Genomic DNA, 5,589 nt, shown 5'->3' on the forward strand with positions numbered 1-5,589 from the left:
CAAACACACCTGCTCATTTTCAGACTGAGAGAAGGCAGATAGATGCCAGAGAAATCAGGAAACTATATGAGAGGCTACTGAGCTGGAATGTTTCTTTTTATATTTTTTCTACTCAGTTCCGTGAACTGATTCTAGGATAAACCTAGGACTCAACCTCTCAATATCATTTTTAAAAGGCACTTACCTTATGAAACAGTGTGTATGTGTGTGTGTGTGTGTAACTGCTATGGGTTGAATTGTGTGTCCCCAAAAAGATATACTGAAATCCTATCCCTCAGCACCTCAGAATGTGACTTTATTTGGAGATCGGGTCTTTACAGAGGTAAACAAGTTAAAAGTAAGATCATTAAAGTGAGCTCTAATCTGACTGATGTCTTTCTTTTTTCTTTAAGAACTTTTATTGAGATACAATTGACATACAATAAACTGCATATATTTAAAGTGTACAATTTGATATTTTTTTCTTATTAGTAATGTATATATGGCAATCCCAATCTCCCAATTCATTCCTCATCAGCCCTCCCCCCCACCCCCCACACCTGCTTTCCCCACTTGGTGTCCATATGTTTGTTCTCTACATCTGTGTCTGTTTCTGCCTTGTAAATCAGTTGATTTGTACCATTTTTCTATATTCCGCATATATGTGTTAATATACGATATTTGTTTTTCTCTTTCTGACTCACATCACTCTATATGACAGTCTCTAGGTCCATCCATGTCTCTACAAATGTCCCAATTTCATTCCTTTTTACAGCTGAGTAATATTCCATTGTATATGTGTACCACATCTTCTTTATTCATTCATCTGTTGATGGGCATTTAGGTTGCTTCCATGTCCTGGCTATTGTAAAGAGTGCTGCAATGAACATTGGAGTGCATGTGTCTTTTTGAATTATGGTGTTCTCTGGGTATATGCCAGGTAGTGAGATTCCTGGGTCATATGGTAGTTCTATTTTTAGTTTTTCAAGGAACCTCCATACCATTCTCCATAGTGGCTGTATCAATTTACATTCCCACCAACAGTGCAAGAGATTTCCCTTTTCTCCACATCCTTTCCAGCATTTACCATTTGTAGATTTTCTTTTTTTTTTTAATAAATTTATTTATTTATTTATTGGATTTCTTTTTTTATTGGCTGTGTTGGGTCTTTGTTGCTGCACACGGGCTTTCTCTAGTTGCTGAGAGTGGGGGCTACTCTTCATTGTGGTGCATGGGCTCCTCATTGTGGTGGCTTCTCTTGTTGTGGAGCACGGGCTCTAGGTGCATGGGCTTCAGTAGTTGCAGCACATAGGCTCAATAGTTGTGGCACACGGGGATAGTTGCTCCGAGGCATGTGGGATCTTCCTGGGGCAGGGCTCGAACCCATGTCCCCTGCAATGGCAGGAGGATTCTTAACCACTGCGCCACCTAGGAAGTCCCCGTTTGTAGATTTTTCTGATAATGTCCATTCTAACCAGTGTGAGGTGATACCTCCTTGTAGTTTTTATTTGCATTTCTCTAATAATTAATGATGTTGAGCAGCTTTTCATGTGCCTCTTGGCCATCTGTATGTCTTCTTTGGAGAAATGCCTATTTAGGACTTCTGCCCATTTTTTGATTGGGTTGTTTGTTTTTTGATATTAAGCTGCATGAACTGTTTATATATTTTGGAGATTAATCCTTTGTCTGTTGATTTGTTTGCAAATATTTTCTCCCATTCTGAGGGTTGTCTTTTTGTCTTGCTTATAGTTTCCTTTGCTGTGCAGAAGCTTTTAAGTTTCATTAGGTCCCACTTTATTTATTTTTGTTTTTATTTCCATTACTCTAGGAGGTGGATCAAAAAAGATCTTGCTGTGATTTATGTCGAAGAGTGTTCTTCCTATGTTTTCCTCTAGGAGTTTTTTAGTGTCTGGCCTTACATTTAGGTCCTTAATCCATTTTGAGTTTATTTTTGTGTATGGTGTTAGGGAGTATTCTAATTGACTAATGTCTTTATAAAGAGGGGAAATTTGGACACAGACATGCACACAGGGAGAAGGTCATGTGAACACAACGACAGAAATCGGGATGATGTATCTACAAGCTAAGGGATGCAAAATATTGCTGGTAAACCCTGGAAAGCTAGGGGAGGGGCTTGGGCCAGATTCTCCCTCCTGGCCCTCAGAAGGAACCCACCCTGCTGACACCTTGATTTCAGACTTCCAGCCTCCAGAACTGTGAGTCATAAATGTTGTCTAAGCCTTGCAGTTTGTGGTACTTTGTTACGGCAGCCCTGGCAAACTAATACAATAATTTTTACGAAATGCCATGTTTGCTTCAAAAGTGAGAGCTAAAGTGATTTCAGATGCTCAGTCTGGGCCCAGCTGGTGGTTCCAGGTTTATCTCCTAAGCTCACCTCACAGTCAAAATGTGCTGTCCCTGCTTCCCCATCTGTACCTTATCTCAATACCCTGCTCAATCTTCATTAAGATTTTTTTCTTCTTCTCCTCCAGCCTGATGTCATCTCTCCCTCCTTGGAATCCACTAGCAGTGTGTTCCTTCCTTATTATCTTAATATAATCTGCCTTGTATTATTTGGACACTTATTTTAATGTTTCTTTTCAGAGCCTAAACTTCTTGAAAAAGTTTGATGCATCAGTTTTCTGTTCACTCCTCTTCCAGCATAATGCTTTGCACACGATCATACAAACCAACTGAATTGACATTGAGACATCTATTACAAAATTATTTACTGCACAATTATTATGTAACCACATGTATTATGGTATTATATCTAAAATATTATGCAGTCCCATCTGAAATATTACATATTTTAATAATGAGAAATTCATGCTGTCATTACATCTGATGGGGCCTGCAAGCTGATCTCTTCCTGCTAATTTTGTAATCACTCTGCCCAAAGCGATAAAGATCTGATTTGAACTTACATGTCCTGAGTAGGTAGGAAGATTTATGTTTTAATATGTGCAAGTTTATTTTTTTTTTTAATGCTGAGCTCTAGTTCTGTAAACAGGATCATTTAGAATTATTTTCCAAAAGAGAGGCATTCCTTTGGACTCAATTTTTTTTTCATGGCCAAAGGAAAACTGAGACAAACGTCAGTAAAGAATCAAAAAGTGCTCTCAGGTCCTACATGGAACCAGAGAATGCACTCATTCTTAATACGTCACGGGGTAGACGGTCACCTCCCATTTCTGAGAAGGCCTCAGGGCTGTAGATTCACTGGCTGAAGTTGGTCCAAGTGCAGCTCCTCCCGCCCAAGGCTTCCAGAGCAATGACATTATCTTACCTTTGAGCAAACAACCCTGTGGGATCAGCACAGTCACCAATGAGTTACGGATGCTGTATCATGTTTTTTAAAAGCAACGTTCAACGAAGTGTGATATTCATCAGTACCCACAGGAGAGCAGGGCTGGGTTGGGGAATCATTCTAATGACTCCCTCCCATGGATTTTTCTCTTAGTTATAAAAATGCTATATTTTAAAAGCTACTTTGGGCTTTCATAACCCAGAGCCTCATGAGCAGACTCGGCTAGATTGAGGCTTGGTGTCCCTTCTTGGTGATGCTCTGGCAAAGGCTGTTGGTGGTGGTGAGGGGGAACTCCGGGGGGGAGCCCTTCTCCACCGAGAAGAATCTTTGACTTTGTATCTCAAAGGGCAGTTTATGCCAGTAAGGACATTTCAGGGTGGAGTGAAGCTGTGGAAATTACCCAAACGAAAGTAAGCTCAGGTACCAAATGTCCCCTGTGAGCCCGAGCCCCTGTTTGTGCCTCCACTGGGGTTTGAGTTTGGGGCTGTGTGAGTTTGGGATTCTGTGTCCTTCATCACTCATTCAGGAAATATTTATCAAAGGTCGGTTATGTGCAAGGGACATGTATAAAGTAAAACATGTATTAGTATTCTTCAATACTAGTGTTGAAACACATGCTAAGTGAGGAGGGATGCCCCCAAAGCAAGTACAGGTTTGGCAAAAATAATGAAACCAGATGTTCTGTCCTTCCTGATGAAACTGTCCCTAATAGTCCTTGTTGATGTCGTGTTTTCACCAGGCCACCCTCCCTTCTTTTCCTTCACCATCTCCTCTTGTGTTTTTTTAAAAAAATTATTTTTTGGCTGTGTTGGGTCTTCGTTGCTGTGTGCGGGCTTTCTCTAGTTGCAGAGAGCGGGGCTACTCTTCATTGCGGTGCACGGGCTCCTCTTGTTGCGGAGCACAGGCTCTAAGTGCACGGGCTTCAGTAGTTGTGGCATGTAGGCTCAGTAGCTGTGGTGCATGAGCTTAGTTGCTCTGCAGCATGTGGGGTCCTCCCGGACCAGGGTTCGAACCCATGTCCCCTGCTTTGGCAGGCGGATTCTTAACCACTGTGCTACCAGGGAAGTCCCTCTTTTTTTTTTTTCAGTTTTATTGTGTCACAGCTCTATATAAGTTTAACATGTACAACACGACTTGACTTCCATACATCATGAAATGATGACCACAATGGGTTTAGTGATGATCCATCATCTCATGTAGATACAAAATTAAAGAAACAGAAAAAAATTTTTGTCTCCTTGCGATGAGAACTCAGGATTTACACTCTTAACAACTTTCATATAACACATACAGCAGCGTTAACAGTATTTATCATGTTGTACATCACATCCCTAGTATTTATTTATCTTAGAAAATAACATAAGGAGGAAGTTTGTACTTTTTGACTGTCTTCATTCAATTTCCCACCTACCCATCCATGCTAACCACAAATCTCATCTCTTTTTCTATGAGTTAGTTTGTTTTTTAATTAATTATTTCTTCAGATCTTTATTGGAGTATGATAGTTTTACAATGCTGTGCCAGTTTCCACTGTGCAACGAAGTGAATTAACTGCATTTATATATATTTTTGAAGTACAAACCTACGACACTACGTTATTTCCTTTTACATAACATAGTGAGTCAACATTTCCATGCATTTCAAAATGATCACCACAGTAGTTAAGATTCACCATCTCCTCTTGATTTGTGAAATGTCCTGTCTTCCCACCCTTCGGAATACACACCTTTCCGGATCGCAGGAACCGCAGGGCCCGCTGCCGCCCCCACCTCCCCGCTGTCCTCCCAGATCCACACCCGAGTTCCCATGTTGTCCTTGGCACAGCAGGCATGCTGGAATGGCGCCTTCCAATCTGCTGTCTGGGACGGCGTGATGTGTTGTGTTCTCCTTGGAGATCCTGGGCCTCTCAGCTTGTGAAGGGGCTGTAAACAAAATGGGAATTTCCTGCAGGAGTTCTTTACAGTTTTAATGAACCACATCACGTGCACCTCACTGCACCTTTCTGCCAGCACCCCCGTAACTCCGCAGTCCAGGCAGGCTGTACCAGCTTCCTGTTCAGGGGATTGGAGGGCACAGGGACACCTCTCACTGCTTTCACAAGAGACAGCGACCCAGCCCCCCAGAAAGGACATGGCTCAGAAACAACCTCAGTGAACCTGGTGAGAGGAGGGAAGATCGGGAAGGAAGAAAAACCCAGCGGGGGAGGGAGGGAGGGAGGGAGGGAGGGAGGGAGGGAGGGAACCAGCACAGAGCAGGAAGCCAGCCTGAGCACACAGCGGCCGGAGTGTCCCAAGACCAAG

The sequence above is a fragment of the Hippopotamus amphibius genome, chromosome 3 (genome assembly GCF_030028045.1).
Source record: "Hippopotamus amphibius kiboko isolate mHipAmp2 chromosome 3, mHipAmp2.hap2, whole genome shotgun sequence".
NCBI classification, from domain to species: domain Eukaryota; kingdom Metazoa; phylum Chordata; class Mammalia; order Artiodactyla; family Hippopotamidae; genus Hippopotamus; species Hippopotamus amphibius.